The 18,867-nt window shown below is 37.3% G+C and overlaps 1 long non-coding RNA gene across 3 annotated transcripts; it reads right to left on the bottom strand.

The window, feature by feature from the left end:
* Positions 1-11,290: 11,290 nt before the first annotated feature.
* LOC104431095 lies at positions 11,291-17,529 on the bottom strand. 3 transcript variants are annotated; one of them, XR_005551453.1, is made up of 6 exons: positions 17,152-17,529; positions 16,921-17,081; positions 14,401-14,558; positions 14,217-14,305; positions 11,942-12,051; positions 11,291-11,361 (listed from the first exon to the last, which is right to left on the bottom strand). It is a non-coding gene; the product is annotated as an uncharacterized LOC104431095 (long non-coding RNA). The 3 variants fall into 3 exon arrangements; XR_005551451.1 differs by lacking the exon at positions 11,291-11,361 and having other exon boundaries at positions 11,681-12,051; XR_005551452.1 differs by lacking the exon at positions 11,291-11,361 and having other exon boundaries at positions 11,681-12,051; positions 16,921-17,000.
* Positions 17,530-18,867: the final 1,338 nt, after the last annotated feature.

The raw sequence follows: 18,867 nt of genomic DNA, 5'->3' as shown, positions 1-18,867 counted from the left end.
GAATCGGGGTGTGACGGATGAGGCTAGGTGATGATTGATAAAGGGAAAAAAAAGAAGTAAAATATTTATAAGATAAAAAAATTGCAAAAATTGTCCACGTCAATGTTATAGTGTCATATTGGACAGCCGTGGCTAACTAGATAGTCATGTCAACACTTTTTAGGTAAATTTGGTTGGAATGACATTTGATGAATTATTAAAAGGATTTTGAATAAACTAACAAATCAATAAGAAAAATTAGCGCTAAATTGACTCAATTCAAATATTTTGAACTTAATTGGCCATCGTATGATAAGTTTAGGACTTAGGCTACATTTGGTTCAACTTTGGAAATGGGCCTTGAGGAAATGCAAGTGTCTTTGGCCTAAAGGTTTTGAGGAAATGTAAATTGCGCTTGGTAAAAATTCTTTGCAAAGCTATTTTGGCGTAAATAGTATTTGGCAAATCTTTTTTTTTTTTATAAAAGGCATTTGGATTTCATTTTTTTTATTAAAAATATTAAACTCTTTGCCGACTCTAGTGAAGGTGAGGGTAGTTTTGAAACAATGAAAGGTAAAACCGAAAAATTAAAAAATTTATGATGGTAGTTTTGGAAAAAAATAATAGTAGTTTTAGCATTTGGCCAAATGTTGAGAACCTATACTAAAAACCCAAAGCTGGTCCCCATTAGCATTGGGTTTTCAGCTTTCTCAAGATCAGCATTTGACTGAAAGAAACACCCCAACATTTCTCCAAAGGGCTTTGGAGGTTGAAAGCCTATTGGGAAAATTGAATCAAACGCATCCTTAATTGGACAATTGAAAGGTTTTGGATTAGATTGGCCGTTGTACAATAGGTTTAGGACATTTTGAATAACTTTTCCAATTTTTAGCCATGTCCCATCTCTCAATCGTAATAGATCATAATCACTTTTTTGATCATGGACTAAGACTGAGTTCCAATTCAAATCCCATGATCTTTTTTTAGAGGTGTAAGAGGAATTTGTCCGGCGAATACTGCAAAAATTGACTTAGTCGAGAGGAAGGTTGTGAAATCTTATTAGAAATTCTAAACCATGAATTTCTTTTAAACAATTCCAAGTTGAGTTCGAACGTTTTAAGTGTCTTAATTTCTTTTCAATTTCTTTGGCTTCGATAACCGACTTCCTTCAGTCGCGTTTCGGGCTATAATCTGGCTTTGGTAATTGGATTTGAGTTGAGCTGAGATAGACTGACACGTCCAAATTTGATTTCATTACTAGAATGTGTGTAAGTCCAGTTGATAACCACTGACCCCGAAGAGAGCGAGAAGCAGGAAGTTTCGAATTTTTTCTTCTTTTAAAGACGAAAGGCCTTCGCCCATGAATTAGGATTCGAAGTAGAAATACAACATAATTCCAAAGACAATTTGAAGGATAGCAAAGGGGCAGGAAAAAAAATACAAAAGAACAAGGCAGCAGTTCAAAGCTTAACTAGAAGGGAGGGTGTCAACTCTAGATTTGTGGCAGAGTTAACACAATTTATTTGAAATAATTTAGAGAGTTTTGACTTAGTATGCTCTGATCGAGTTAAGTTAAAAATGGTCTCACCTGATCAACCCCTAACATTTTCGTTGTGGGCTTAATGTCAACTTATGCCCTCATGGCATGGGCCTTCTAGCTTGTGTCCTCACACATGGTGATACTCCATTTGTCGATTGTCTTCTATTTAGCGACATGCACCATATTGCTGAGGAAATAAGTCACGTTAGCTTAAAAAAAACATGACATGGCACATTATTTAACGAAAGGACCACATTGAGCTATATTTTGAAAGTTCCAGTACTCAATTGAACAAAAGAAAAGTTGAGACACTGGATTATAAAATAAACAAAAGTTTCAACTATTTGCAGTGTTATTACACCTAAAATATAATCATATAGTGAAAAAAAAAAATTCTTCCAAATTGTTACTTACATTTACTTTCCAATGTCAACTGGCTCCTATTAATTTATCGACCATTGTAATACATATTCAAGGAAACCAAAAGCAGGTTGAAAACAATGAAGAGTTGAAGACTACTCTTCTTGTGCTCACAAAGATCGTGTGTTCTCTCGCGCCCATAGTGAATCATTCTTTCATATGCAGCTTTCCCAACTGGCAGTTTTGCGTCAAGTAAGAGAACTCACATGGGAGATATTCGGTGAAACTCTCAAGCAGCACTTGTCTGTGCCTCCGTTTCTCAAGGGCGACTGTCGCTGTGATTCAGACCTAAAGGCAAAAGTACATAAGGTATATATGCAAAAGTAATGTCAAGAGAGATACACTTTCACGAATTCGGGGAACAATAATAAAAGAAAGTTAACAGTATAAAACATATAATAGAGAACATCAGCCACAGACACAACCAAGGTTATTGCATCTCCTAATGAAAATCTTCTACATGTACTTCAAAAAGCTGCAAATTAACATGCTTCTCTTCCTATTTATTGCAGAGGGAAAGGCTGTGAATTACAATAACCAAATAACTCTCCAATGAAACCTCTTTTATCATCTCCACAGTGCAAAAGATAGGAGATACATCTATGTGACTATTTTCTGAAGGTAACCATTATAATTTTTGGGTCATGTGGAGCGAAGAAAGAAATCACAAAGTCATACCTATATTCTGGCTTATAATCATCAATTAAGAAAGCTTAATTGTGTATCAGATTACAACGTGACACTAACTAAAGAATAACAAGTCTAGACCTCTTGGATATCAATCATACTCACATGCACCCAAATGAGAGAACTATGCCTTAACCTACATATGACAACAATAGTTTCTAATAGTAAAAAATCACAACATTTTTAACCAAATGTCGAAACAGAGTTCTTCAAAGCTTATACCTCTATCCTTGAAAAAAACTAGTTCTTGAAAAAAGACAAGAATGAGGTAATGCTTGTATTCATAACAGCAAGATGAAAAATTAACTCAAGGACAAGGAGTGTTTCGAGTAGCATTGTAGGTACCTAGTAAAACAGAAGAAGAAAAGTTTAACCAGTCAATGTAGACATTTGGGAGAAAACTATCCAGTCCCTTTTGAGATGATATGCAAGTTTAAGGTGGCAAAAGAACATGAACAATCCAACAAACACAGTGATATTTTATCTTCAATTCATGACAGCTTCAAATTTACTGCCAAGTGCAACTTCCAATTGGGAATAGTGTTAAAATTGGTGGCACAACCTGAAACCTCCAACAAGCAAACTTAATTCAAGTATGGTTCTTTAACCATGAATTAAAATGCACTCTCAAATCCAACTTCCATCCATAGGAAAAGGAATCCCACAAGATAGTGCCAGTATTTTACTGGCAGAGATATTGTGAAATTCATCTCAGCATGAACAAGACTGGTTCTCCATTGTGGTCAGGAAGACTCGGGCAATTAGGAGCTTGAGCCACATCTTAACAGGATGTGAGAAAATATATAGCACAAAAATTATCGAATTAAACCTCACACAACACAAATTTATCCATAGGAAACCAAAAAAAAAAAAAAATCTCAGGGAGACAGACCTTTTAGGATAGTGAAAACTGCAAAATGAAGAGTTGACTAATCCCTATTTAAAGAAATAGTTTCCACTTTTCGTGCCATAGATAAGCAAGCATTGATAACTGAGTCAAATGTGGTAGTCCATTGGGATTTTATTGTGCTTTTACAACTACGAGTTTCTATCACTAACATCTGCTCAACTTGAACAAGACAAAGAACATGAGAGTACTAATTTTGGCACTACAAGTAAACTAAACTCACTTGGTACTGTCGATTTGTTGAAGAGATCCAGCAAAATTGTGAGAGAACATTAGGTGAAGTTGATTTCCATCCAGAGATGAAGAAGCTTTTGTTAATAGAGACAGAGAGAATGTTAATAGAGGGGTTGAGGAGAAGAGTTAATGGGACTTTACAGGAAAGGAACAACTATTGCAAATCAGAAAAGAGGAGGCAGGGCAGGTACCTTTCTTCTGTTTGGGTGGGTTTCTTTTCTTTTACTAGGCAGTACTTTCTTCTCCCTGTATGCCCTAATTTCCATCTCTCTGCTAAAGAGAGATTAAAAGTAGCTACTTTCAAGGCTCTGGGTTTTCTCACTTGATTTAATTCTGTGGGGATATCTTACGTATGAATAGTTTCTTTTTGCGTAAAGGCCATAAGCAAAGTAATAAATACTCACTTCTGAACAAAGATCCCTACATGGATTTCGAAATACTTGGACTCCTTTAGCCTCCTAAACTAAACCAACGCTGACAAAAAAGCCATGGATTCCACATGAATTCATTGTCTATTACGTCAACAATATAAATAAGCCCATATAAAATTAGTGCTTGTGTATGTGCTCCACTCTCATCAATGCTTAACATGATGAGCAATTTCAGGATGCTTGCAGGTTCATTACAGAAGAAATAACCTCATGCCCTTGGTACTAATAATCCCCACAAGAGCAAATGCCACCCCTAAAGTGATGAAAGCGACCAGAATTTCTCACAATAATCTCGCGATTAACAATCTTTGCAATAAGTAAACTTGCAGAATGACAATCCCCACAGATGCGAGGATTCTCATTACAGTTACCACACTATCCTCGACAGTACTAATCAATGCAAATGGAACAGCAAGCCTTTCACTATGGTAAAATAATGACTCTTCCTTCTGTTTGTCTTTAATGTCATGGAGAGAGAATCTATTATCCGGAACATAACCCAATTCCTTCAACTTCATTTTTAACCAATCCAGCTTCCAATAGATGCTCTCACGCAAAGGATGAGATTTATCACCAGAATGAAATAAATGCTTTTGCCTCTTTATAGTAACCCGACTGCTTACCCGGTTGCTTCACAAGCCCTCTATCCCTCATAATCACTCTTAATCTTGAGACATCACCCTACTATTAGTAGAAGCATAAAAGTTGATAGTAAAACATAAGCAACACTACAACGTGGTTCTAAATCAAGAATATAGTTTGCAGTTTTTTCTGCCAAATCTAGGTTAGAATGCATCTTGCAAGAGCTAAGCCAAACAAGCCATGCAATGGAGTTAGTTTTAAGGAGCATGTTTCTTACAAGATCCTCTGCTTAGCACATCCACCATGCAAGCATGATGCTTGTGAATGGAAAGTGTTCTCACTAAATTATCTGAACAAGCATCTCCCCTTTTGTAACAACCCAGAATGACAACTAGAAGAAAGAAGTCCTATCAGTATGATCTTATATGGTTCTACTTATTTGCTTATCATTTGGCTAAATAACTCCATAGCCCCACATCCCTTGGCCATCTTGTGCCCACCTGCAAACAATGGCATTCTAGGTGATAATGTTCTTCTCCCTGAGTCTTTTGAGCATTGCAACAGCATTATCAAGCACTCCACACTTATTATACATGACTATAAGAGAATTGCCAACAAAAACATTACTTCCCAATTTCAGTTTTACAGCTGATGCATGGACCTCCTTACCTCGATCGGAGACTCTAAACTACAATGCAAGAATTTAAAGCACTTACAAAAGAAGATTGATTAGGAAGAACACTTGTTCTCATCCTGTCACTGAACACCTTTGGGTTGCTTTCTCAATTCGCTTGCAGTAAGCATAGAACGTGATGACAGAACTACATAAAATATGCTAAGGCAGAATCCTGACTTGAAAACGTGACCATAAATCTGCACACCAAGAGGAAAAGACAATGCATTTGCACAGGCACTCAATGCACATGTTAAAGTACTTGGTACAACACCAAAACTTGAACATTCTCTCAAAACAATTAAAGCGTCTTCACTCTTACCATTTTGGTCAAGCCGGCCATTCATTGAAGTCCATGAAATGACATTTCAAGAAGGCATTTGCTCAAACACCTTCACAACATTGTCCATCCTCACATCCTCACAACACCCATGAACCATCACATTCCACGCAGCGAGATCTCTTATGGGCATCTGTTTAAAAAATACCTCTGCCCACTCGACCTGTCCAAATCGAAAGGACGCATCTATCATCGTCGTCCACGAAACAACACTTGGTTCGGGCATTCAATCGAAAAGCTCTTCCACGGTCATCAAGTCCCCGCAGTCTAAGCAGCCTTTGACCATCGTGTTCTAGCAAATTGCATCTCTCACGGGCATTTCATAGAACAGTTTCAGGGCGTCATCAAGGCGGCCAGTTTGCTTGCAACCCACGATCATCTTCGTGAACAAACGAACATCTGGGCATTGAAATATGTCCAGTACCTCTGGAGTTTCATCTGGCTTTTCGTCCTTAAGGTGTGCAGAGACCGCGGGATTGTCACGAGTTGCATGACTCGCGCATTTAAAGAAGCGCTTGGAAAGTTGGGTGTAGGTTTCGGATGAACCAAGCCATGAAGAAGGGAATGAATGCATGCAGGAGCATCCGAGATTTCAAAAAGATGGCACGAAATCTGATCATAACAATGACCAGCTTATCTACTCCTGTTGTCCCTGTGGGCAGGACGCGAGACATCATCTCGTGAACTTTTAAAACTGTCGATGTAATGAAGACCACGATCAGGGCCGATGTAACGAAGGCATTTTATTCAATAAATTGAGATTTTTTGCTTGCTGTTTTGAGGAGCATAAATTTGACGGTTGCAATTTGTCATGTGGAGTAAAGCTTGAATCGCTACTACTCACTCTCTCTCTCTTAGTTCGATTAGTGGCCTGGAGAGCTTCTTCAAAAGCTTCTTCAAGGACTTCAATTAGATATTTTTATAAAAAATATACTGAATGGTGAATTCTTGGAGATTTCAATAAATCATTAGAAATTTACATATCTTATTTGGGTATACATTTAAACATGTATTCTTTTTCTAGATAATGAGATGATGTCATTTTTTTATAACGAATCTTTATATTATTTTCCTTAAAGCAATTCTCAATATTGAAATTGAATCCTGATAAAATAGAGTTGATATTTTGTTGGATATCAGGATGGATACAGCGCTGAGTTTCTTCAATTGAGTGGTTTTAAATGTTGGATGTTGTCTGAGTTTCTTCCTTTTATCCCCAGTAGAGTCTTTTCTCTTGGAATATAGCATGCACGCTCAAGAGGATGTGGTGTTAGCAAGGCGCGACCCAGCCCACTTGGGCCAGAAACAGGATCGTGCCTAGGCTCGGCCTGCTTGGTAGCAGATCGTGCAACGTTTTGGGCTTGGGCCGATTTAGGCCCATGGATTCTAATGGGCTGGCCTTGGCCCAATTCTCATTTTTCGATCCAGCCTTGGAGGCCAAATCCAATAATGGGGCCCAACTATGGGGAACTTTTGAGGCCTCGGCCCCAAAAATCACTTTAGTGACCAATTCGGCCTAACAGCCGACCGTTGGGCCATAATTTAAATTATATGTATTTGTAAGTGATCGTTCGGTCACTAATGATCACCAATTAGTAATCAGTTGACCCATTTCTCTCATTTTTCAACCTTTACTCATATATTAATTTCAAACGCTTTTTGTCTCTACGACCGTTTGTTAATTTCGTTTATTTCCTTCTCCTTACAAGGATTTAGTCACGTTCTAAGTATTAAAATGGAGAACAAAAACAACAATAATAATAATTGTGTCAAATAATTCCCATAAAATCTTGATTTCACCTTACGATAGCTGTGGAACTCATTCAATGAATATTGTGATAACAACATTTACACGCCAGCTCGACCTTTGTAATCAATCAAATTTGACTTCAACAAGACACAGCTACTCATCGATTATGAGGAATTGTAGGAATGAACGTTAGAAGCTAGTACCCGCAAAGACACTTCCCAAGATGATTCCCCTACCCTTGAAAAGCCCTAAGCAACTATGGGCAAGCTTTACAAAGAAGAACATATTTAGAGGAATTTCCGGCTCGAAATCAATGTCAATCGTAACAAAAAGGCTATTTGCAAGGTAATAATGTATTATAAGGGTCGTAACTTTTATATGATGCTCACTTTAGTATGATAACTTGCAATCAACTACTTGAGTGTCATAATTTCATACTACTTTCACAAGAATGTCATGACTATTTATTTAATTACTTGAGTATTGTAACTTTATAAAAGCACTCACGAGCTCTCAAACGAAGGCTTTTTCTAATATTTGAAAGAAATTATTTTTTAAATTCAAAAAAAAAAGAAAAAAAAAAAGAAAGGTAAACCATTTCTGCTTAGGGCGGGCACAGCCCGGTGCTCAGCCCGGTGTGTAATGCGTTGATGAAGTCGATCTTTTCGTGGATTGCTTGGGTTCGAAACCAACCCCATCTTGAACGTCTATACATGGGCAGTCAAAGCTGACAAAGCATTTGTTTGGAGGAAAATACCTAATGCGAGAAGCTTGTTGTTGCCACGCGTTAAATATGTGAAACGTTATCGGGCAAAATACAACCTTTACGGTTCGACAATTGACAATCCCATGGTGTTCTTGGGGGCAAAAATCCAGTTCGAGTGATATATGATTCAGGTTTAGGTCTCCACGGCAAATTTTCTTTTGTCAACTGGAGGCTATGTTCAATAGGTTATAAACCTTCTATAGGATGAACAAATGTGTAATGTAATTTCTGGTTATTTGTTGTGTAATGGGAGTCCTGAATTGAGGAGGGCTCACATATTTTTCTTTCGTCCCTTTGACCAAAATACACACACACATACTTACCAATATAACATGATACGGATGTTGGTGTTAATTAATCAATCTATAATTTTGCAAGGGAAAATAAGTCGATTAATAATATGTCCGTAAAAATAGCGAGCGATGATTGAGTGGTTTGAAATCCAAAAGCATTAAGACCAAAGTATGTGTGATTTTTTACAAGTACTATATTTAATTTTATAAGTACTTTCACACGAGAAGAAAAAAGAGAGTTTTCATTCCATTTTGAAAATTTAACTTCGGCAGATGTACTTTATCATTGGATTTTCTTTCTTTTATGTTTTTTTCTCGCAACTTAAGTCGAAACACCTCCAACGGTATATAGAGCAGAATTATGATTTTGACCTTCATAGTCCAGAGTTTGGCAGCATGTATCACGGAATAGGAGAGTGGACAGTAGCGAACTAGCTTGGGCTCTCAAGCATCTTAAAGAAAGGAAGTTTGAAAGAGGTATTGTTAAAGTGGAGCCAGAATGCTGCAATGTATTTTCTATGGGAGGAGAGGAATCAGGTGGTCCATGTTGATTTTGCTCCCTACACCAGCAGAGTCTTGGCAATTATTAAGCTTGATCCCTGCCACAGATGGAGAATTCAACTTTTGTTGCTGGGAGGAAATGTTCATGGTTAGTTGCTGCTAGTGTTCTTGGTGGATTTTAAGGTGGATAATTTTCCTTGTAGCTGGGATTTTGGTTTTTACTAATTGCACGGTACATTTTATGAGATTTATCATGACAACGACAGAGCTGCTTGAAATGTTTTGATAGATTAATCAACATTCAAAGAAGGCCCGACCTCTCCCTCTCTAACAAGACGGTAGCAACAGTGGAGGGTGATAGCAAAACTTAATTTGAGTTTGGTTCAGTAGGTGGTTTGAGATCAGAGTTTTTAGGCGGACTTTTTGTACAAGGGAAGATATTTTAGTCATTTATGCCTTGCAAAGATGAAATTGAGTTGCATATTTGCATTTCTAAAAAGAGATGATGCAAAGTGGCCACCCTTAGCCAGGTTGCGGGCTTGCAGTGGTGGCTGCATATTATTGTCACGACCCTTACCCCTTTTGCCCTGTGTGTATTACTCCGAACACTGGCCTAAATTGAATTCCCCAATTTGGAATATCCCCATTCTAGGCACACCTCGTGACATTGGCACAATATAATCACAGCTCATGAAATCAAGTAAAAAAGTTATGGACCAGCATCTTCGACACATTGCAACTTGGAAGTTCATTTTTATCAAGATATCTTTTCAACAAAGAATCAGAAGAAAAAAAAAAAAATAAGTAGGGTTTTCTATGCCTAGAAATGTATTACCACATGTTAGATTTACATCTCGTGCGCATAGTATATAAGAAGTTAAATTTGAGCACAAAACAAAATTACATGAACATGCTTAATACTAAACAAAGAATTTTGCCAATAATATGTCAGAATTATGTCATGTTATTGTGTCTAAATAATATACCTCATGTTGTGTCGTGTACTTCGAGGATTTGCAACTTATATAAGAATTTTGCCAATAATATGTCAGAATTATGTCATGTTATTGTGTCTAAGTAATATACCTCATGTTGTGTCATGTACTTTGAGGATTCGCAACTTATATAAGAATATAAAGTTGATCAAGGTAATTACTAAAAGAAAGTAAAAGGTACATAGACAAAAAGAGAAGAAAGTAAGGGAAAATATTGAAAAGATATCTCAATTTTCACTCAATGACCGAGAAAAATACCAAAAAAGTCATAATTAATTCAATCCTAAAATTTCTAATTGGATTAATTTAGTTCCACACATTTTGCATTTGTGCCAATTGAATCCATTCGATCAATTCTGATCGTAAATCACTAACATAGATGCCGGCCATCCCACATAGCATGGCTGGCATAGGATGGTCGATGCTAGCGTAGACATTTTCACATAATTTTTTTATATTATTTTGAAAATTTTAATTTTTTATTAATTTTAATTTTAATTTTCTTTTTCTTTTTTTTGGTTCTATGTGGTTGGCAAGGGTTGCCGGCACCCGATCAGCCACTAGGCGAGGGCTGCAAAGCCCTTGCCAGTCGTCATTTAAAGGTCGCAGCCCTTGCCCGGCCTTGCCCAGATGCGGGCAAGGTGGAGGTAGGCATGGGTGAAGTTGGCCATGGCCTTGTTCATGGCTAGCAAGGCCGAGGCCACCTTCATTCTCGGCTAGTGAGGCTGGCCTCGCCTGCACCCACGTTGCTCACCCTGATCAAGTTTTTGCATTCATCGAAGAATCTAGCTTCCGTGAAGAAAGTGCAGTGTGTCGTTCTCATGGAACCTCTGATCCTTCTTACTTATCATACAACGAACATAAACGATCACTTGCTTGGGGTCAACTTTCTCTTCTGATTCACGGAATTTGAATTTGTGATTTGTGTCCAGGGACTTGCCGCTTGATCGATTGAGGATTTGGGTGAGAGCTGATATAATACGCAAATTGCTGGTTACAATTTCGGCGAATTTGAGGGAAATCACGTCTCCTAATGGCCGGCTTCAATGGCCAATCATCAGCGCCTGACCCTGAGATGTGGATCATCCAAGGCACAGTAGCATGGACTAGATCAGAATCATTCTCAACGAGTCCATAAGAAGTGATCATAGGACTCTGCTAAGTGGTAACACGATGTATAGTCTGACTCCTACTGGAAGGTCGGAAGAAGAACACATATCTAGTAATAAGCCTAGGTAACCCGTGACCTGTGAGGCTTTGGAGCTGAAATCCAAATATTAGTATTCGGTATTTATCTACAATATTCAAACAAATCATAGACTGTACAATGTCATAAAGAGCAAATGAATGGAAAAGGATGGGAAAATGGCGAAAGAAATGACATTCAAGTTACAAGGTTGTATATAACAGAGAAGGAAAACAAATTCATTTTATAATTGCCTAGACAAAATATTTCAAGGCCGTATTTTCTGTATGTAATGAGTTGCCAAAGCATACTAATTATCTTAGAAGCCTAAAAAGGTTAAGGTGAGATCAGTCCTTTTAAATATATGCAACTGAAGAGCTCAAATTGGAGAATTGCTTGACCAAGAACCATATATGTTAGTAATTCACAATAAGGATCAAGAAGATACTTCTCTCAACGAGTCTAACAAATGGATTAGCTATTAAGATACTGCACTATGTGTTTTTCCTTAACCAAGGACATGACGTCCCATTTCTCAAATGACAATCTGGCTAAGAATACCCAGTCTAGAGGAAAAAGCTACATTTGATAAATAAGGCATCTGAAAATTGGCCAAAAAAAAAAAAAAAAAGAAGACTGGGCATCTATTACTCCTACCTTTTGTTACTGAGCAAATTCTACACCCATTCTTTGCAACCATTATATGGCTGAACACTGTTCCACTGAATCAACTATACTTGGGTGCATATGATCTAGAATTTCCATTACTGCAAGAGAAACAAGAAAAAAGTTGGAAACATTCATAAATCAGTAGACACTTGAAAAGGGGAAAAAAGATTAAATTTCTGTGGAAGCAACCAACAATTTCTAATGATTCTGCATTTCGACCTAGCTCATCAACTTGAAACCCAAAAGAGATTCTATTTGAAAAACATGTCCAAATACCACGCAAGAGATAATTTAGCGGACTAATTGACAAAGCACTTTACAAAAGAAGGTATCATCCAAGCAAAAACAAGTTCGCGAGATAAAGAAATATGCTTAACATAGGAAGTTTACATTTAGGTCCTAAGCATATCAACTTTAAGACATGTCTGAACTGCAGAAAACAAATATTCGGGCAAGCAATTTAACTCTGAAGTGTTCCATTTAAATCAATTGGCAGTAACTAGGCTATACGCCTTGGCAAACTTCTTGCATCAGATTAAAAGAGGTGTGTTTGGGTCAGCCATGGCTTAAACCTAATGTCCTTCAAGATCAAACAACACGCTGTAAACAGGGCATACTTCAAGGCTTTTAATACAGATGGACAAGTTCTCTCATAGAGTTATTGGCATTGGTGATCTGATTGAGAGAAGATTTATGGATTACTTGTATGCTTATACTGGCTAAGATGGGTTTCAATCAGCTCCATCTTCCAAATGTCGCATATGAACCATGCTCCCCGTTAACGACAGTCTCATTCTCTCTATCATGAAAATGTGCAATATTTAGGGCTAGTTTTTGAGCTTCACATGGTGGTCCTTTATCTGCAAGGAGCATCCTCTTGCTTGATGTCATATTCAGAAAGGCGATGAGCTACTTCAAGTTTCCCACAGTACTTTTCACTTGTAATCACATTATTAAGAGCAATACTCGAGTTTCTTCTTTTAAAACTAATAATTCAACAGAAAGACATTGTCCGTAATCTAGATTAGCTACTCTATGCACTGCTCCAATCACAATGAAACAAATCCTATTTCACTCAGTTTTTAACTTTTATGTCAGCAAAGTCTGAGTAAAAAATTGATGACTTCTGAACAAGCTTAGGAAACATGAAATGTCAGATCATGGCAGCATTAGACAGATGAAAAAATCATACTAGAAACACATGCCATACACCACAATTTAGGAAGCACATGCCCTCATGTAAGCAAGAAGAGACAATTGCAACTAATAAACAAGAAAAGAGATTTCTTTATGAGTACATTGCCCATGGCATATCAGAAATTCCTCAGTTAAAATATCACATTTCTTTGAAAAAGCTATGCTTGCTAAATACTGGAAACACATGCCATGCACCACAATTTAGCAAGCACATGCCTTCATGTATGCAAGAAGAGACAATTGCAACTAAAAAAGAAGAAACGAGATTTCTTTATCGAGTACATTGCCCATGGCATATCAGAAATTCCTCAGTAAAAATATTACATTTCTTTGAAGAAGCTATACTTGCTAAATACTGGAAACACATGCCATACACCACAATTTAGCAAGCACATGCCCTCATGTATGCAAGAAGAGATGATTGCAACTAATAAACAAGAAAAGAGATCTCTTTATTGAGTACATTGCCTATGGCATATCAGAAAGCATGAATTCTTCATAGTAAAAATATCATAATTCTTTGAAGATGTTATATTTACCATTTTTTAAAACACTAAAGACATTAAAGAACTCACTAGAGTGAAAAAAAGCAAGGAAGAAGAAATGAAGAAACAGAGGGGAATGGGAAAGGGAAATAAAAAAAACTATGGTTACCTTAACTTGCAGCACTTAATTTTTTAGGGAAGATAAATAAATATAAGGAAATGTCTAACAAATCACATTGATTTAAAAAATCAAAAGGAAACAAAGAAGGAAATAAATATACAATATTAACTTCTTGACACTTCTAGAAACTCAAGTTTCTTAGATTTAGACTTGGAAAAAAAAGAAAAGAAAAGGTGGAAAATTAGTTTCATAAACCTCCATTTCATTTCATGGTTATGTGTCACAATATTAGAAGTGTGGCAACAAACAGAAATACTATGAAACCACATCCATCATCAATCAACATAAGAAATCATACAAACTTATAGTCAGCTATACTTGTCAATTGACAGATGTCACAATTTCAAAGTGGGGCTAAGTAGATAGGAAATCAGCAACAAAAGCAAGTTCTGAAATTGACCTAATGCATGCCTCAGAGGTACTTGAATGCAATGACTATTGAGCCACAGCCTCCAAATATATCATTTGCACAGCCATAATATGCTTCCTCTATACCGAAAAATGGCTAAGAGTCATCTAATCATATTTGAATTAACAAATTTGACAAAAGTTTAGTTTTATTTCAGTGTAACCAACAGATGTACCAATGCTTGATGATGCTGCTGCACACATTATGCATGGTTCAGCTCACATAGAGGGAGCATGCTGAAAATTTCTCTGCAACTTCTGTAGATGAAAATCCAGTCCATTGCCATTGCTCGAGAAGAATATCAAGAGCTTCTGTCTCTGCATATCTTGTTGCCTAGGAAAGTGCAATGAGAAAAATGAAGAAAGCATATCAAACTATGGAAATTTGTCAGAGAGAAAGTTGCTCTTAGTGTAGTTTCAACATAAATTTAGGAAATGCATTTCATGAAACATGTTTTCTCCTTCAACTTTATTTAATTATTTTTACTCTTGCTTAAAGTTTGAGTCCAATGGTTTATCTTTGAATCAGTGCATCTCTTAGTGCCGTTTTCTTCTTCCTCTTAGAGTTGAGAGCATTTGTGGAGCAAATAAAAAATAGTTAACAAAAGCAAATAATGACAACACAATATAACTTGTCTTCTTCCTCTTCAAATCGCCTCTTTCTTATCAGCTCCACATTGATTATACTTTTAAGGCTTGATGGTGCTCATCCTTTGTTTGATATACAGACTAAGTGAGGGAGATTAGAGTGCACACAATGTATCCTAGGGACAGGATTTTCGTCAAAGCCAACTGCGTTAGATCATGAATCCTATTGGAAAAATCACTTTTTGTAAGACAATCATCAATACACCTTATCTGGAAATTTCCTATCTTTCTTCAAATACCCACAACACTGAGAATCTAAGAGAGGATCTTATGCGTGAAGCATGGACAACTCTCTTTGCTCCTCATTGTTAGGTATTCGATCTAATTTCTAGTACTCAAGCATTATATTCTTTGAAATTTTATGTGAAATTGCAGTTAAACTCCCTATACTTGAGATTTTGCAAAGTCTCTTGACTCGCTTCCCTCAACTTGAGAATTTTGCATCTCTCACAACACCTTATTAATCAGGAGAGGTGAAGCCACCATAACAACTTGCTCCAATGTAATGCAAAGCAAGAAATACATACCCAGAATAATCTATAAATTTATAATCCATTGGGGCCATCAAGCACACGTTAACATTTTCAAGCATGCAATACAACACAATCTATGAGCGCTCAACATTCTGGTCCAGCAGCTTTTAACAGCCTTACTTTCATTAAAGCTTTTTCTTTGACTATTCTTAGTCCAAAATTCAGACAGAGCACAATGGCACAGGAGAATCGTGAAATATTGTACATAGTAAAGCAAGATTCTTGCTATTGTTATCCATAGTCATATTTTATGAAAGAATAATGGGAACAAAACCATTTACAGCCTAATAATGCATAGAAAATTCCATTCTTTGACAGACTTGTTCAGATATACTATATTAGCATCTATTAAAGAAATATTTAAAGCAGAAACACAAAAGATTAACAATAACTGTGAGTGGATAATGTGAGGGTATCAATTCAGAACAACAGCAAAGTGCTGTCCAAAATTTATAAAGAGGGGTGCAGAAGCAATGATAAACATACATTCGGGCATATCTCCTAACTATAAGATCAAGATCTTGCAAGTCCTGTATAATATACAGGTCACAAACTTCCAAGTAATGATAATTAATACATACTCATCCTGTAATTCAGATGCAAATCCCACCTGACACTTTGACTGATATGGCCCTAACAACACTAAAGCAAAAACTGCAACTAATTTGAGAAACTACATGTTGCTCATTCTCCTGTGTCTTATTATTGGTATGTCAGAAGTTTATCTTTCATTAATCAGATTTCACTCAAGCATTCAAGACGCATCTAGGAGTTTTAGCTTCTCAGTCATGTTCATAAAAGCTATAGCACATAAGGATAAAAAAGAATCCTAAACAGTTGCAAAGGCCTTGGAATTCAGAATCGACAATCAGCTTCTTGTGCTTTTGTCTCTATTCTACCGAATAACTTATGTAAACTCCGTGTTTCTGGTGATTATTTCTTTTTCATAGCTGCAGTCCATAGGGCAGAAGAAAATAACCAGCTAACCAGTTATCCATGGGCAAAACCGATGTTCATATTAGTCTCACACTCCAAGTAAATTTGGCTTTCAATTCTCCCTAGTTGCCAAAGTCAAGAAGTGGTTAAAGGACTTGACCATCAAGCAATCTTTCGTGGCTTGCCATCTCACTGCAACTTCTTCATTCCTCCATGGTTTTGACTCTTCAAGCACCTCATAAAACAAAGAGACAGAGTCCCATCCCAGTGATCGAAGTTTCTCAGAATTCAATTCTCCCGGCAAATCGATCACCTGCTGCATCTCTTTATGATGATAAGCACTAATACACGTCCACATTTCCTAGACACCTCAAAAGCACCCAAATCCCTCCCTCCCTCCCAACCCACAGCACTCGGATTGGCTCAGTTTTTCGCCTGAAAAGGGGATTGAACCAACCCATGTACACCCTACTTCCCATTATTTCAGTCTCCCTCGCTTGTTTTTCCTTTGAACCTAGACTTCACCTACTTCTTTCAATAAATTGACACCTATGAGAACAAGAGAAAGAAAAGCTATACCTTGCAGAGATCATCGCTGATGTTGCAGCGTGTAATGTCGATAACCTATGAATTCACTATCAAGCATCCACAGACAGAACCTACGAAGAAACGCTGCTTTAGCGTCTCTCGAACAAATTCAACGACACATTCTTCAAGCTCCCGCACAATTGTACCACCAACTGAGTTGAATTCAAAATCCAGCTCAAGTATTACATCAACTAAATAAAATTCGGATGCGTCGGGCGTCACCTGATCTATAGCAAGCTGCATGAAGGCCAGAACGAACCTCAGGAGAGAATCGTTCACCCGAAGCCACGTCACCAGTTTCCATGGCTTCGGTCGGCGGTGGTGGCCCGTCACCTCCGCTGGCCGGCCTCCGTCGCCGTCGATTCGCTAGGGACTACTCTGTTTCGGGAAGACGAATTCCTTCCGTCCGTTCGTCGCCTCCGTTGGCAGGCGGCGATCTCTTGCATTTCGTCAGAGCTTGGTGGTGTGTGGTATGGAAGATGAGGAGGAGTCGTGATGCCGAAAGTGGCGTCGAAGGAGTTGGAAGTTTGGCTGTGGCGGAGAAAAGAAAGGAATGAGCTTACAGCGGGAAAATCAAAAGAATATAAAGGAAGAGAAGAAAGAAATACAGAATTCTATTTGGGAATTAAAGTTAACTAACTAGGGTTAATTAAAGGGGATTTGAGCAAAAAAGAAGAGGTATTCTTTATTTATGAGATAAGTGCATTAGAAGTCCTAAAACTTATCATAAAAATGCAATTGAGTAAAACTTTCAAAAGTGCAATTAAGTCATAAAACTTGTCACAAAAGTTCAATCAAGTTCTAAAACTTCCAAAATATTCAATAAAGTCCTAAAACTTGTCTCGAAAGTACAATCGAGGCCTAAAACTTTCAAAAAGTGTAATCAATGAAAGGACTTAGATTGAACCACATTGATAAGTTTTAGAACTTGATTGTACTTTTGAAAGTTTTAAGGCTTAATTGCATTTTGTGACAAGTTTTAAGACTTAATTGCATTTTGTGACAAGTTTTGGGACTTAATTGCACTTTTTGAAAGTTTTAAGGCTTAATTACATTTTCATGACAAGTTTTAGGACTTCTAATACATTTATCCCTTTATTTATTATATTTTCTTATTATGATGGAAGGGTACTTCAACAATGACCAAAATCAATTTCGATATGCTCATTTTTGTTTTTGCCGGAAATTCGACATTGCTAATTTTCAAAAAAAGTAATTTCTAAAACAATCACATTATAGGACACCTATATAGTCAAGGCTTCTGATAATTTTTATGAGTGATTGATCAAATCCATTTCCAGAGTGATAATTGAGAGTGAAGGGAGTGAAGGGAGTGAAGGGAGAACGACTGAAATAGCTATGATTTGGTACTTGAGTATAAAATGTATCTATGAAGTTTAGATGGAAGGATGAATTTATCTGAAATACACTTAGTGTAAGTAAAAGAAAATGTATTGGAATTGAGATTAAATTGAAAAAAATAAATTTAGAGACAAAAATACATGGAAATGGAAGTCTTCGGTTCAAGTGTAAGTGAAGCAAAAAAAAAAGACAAAGATGAACTCACGGAGAGAGTTGTAGCGTGCGCTCGTCTCTGATGCCTTGGTCCTTTGTACTCCATCGAAGTCGTTCCGTTGATGAACCGAACGGTTCATTTCACACGTTCTTCACATGTTAGGACCAAATCTTCATCCATCATCACGCCCTTTCCATGTTTGCATGCTTTGGCCCCATGTAAATGAGCATGCTGCGATCTTCTTCTTCTTCTTCTTCTTCTTCTTCTTCTTCTTCTTCTTCTTCTTCTTCTTTGCCCGAAGCCTCATCACGTGACTCACCCAGCCACGACCTCTGCATGCCTTTCTTGGTCGAACTGATCTTCTCAATATTAAGTCGAGAAGTAGGTCGAGCCTCTCTCTCCTTGTCGAGCTCTCGCCCAGC

The sequence above is a fragment of the Eucalyptus grandis genome, chromosome 5, assembly GCF_016545825.1.
Source record: "Eucalyptus grandis isolate ANBG69807.140 chromosome 5, ASM1654582v1, whole genome shotgun sequence".
In the NCBI taxonomy this organism is placed as follows: Eukaryota; Viridiplantae; Streptophyta; class Magnoliopsida; order Myrtales; family Myrtaceae; genus Eucalyptus; species Eucalyptus grandis.
This window is presented reverse-complemented; position numbering and strand designations above follow the sequence as displayed.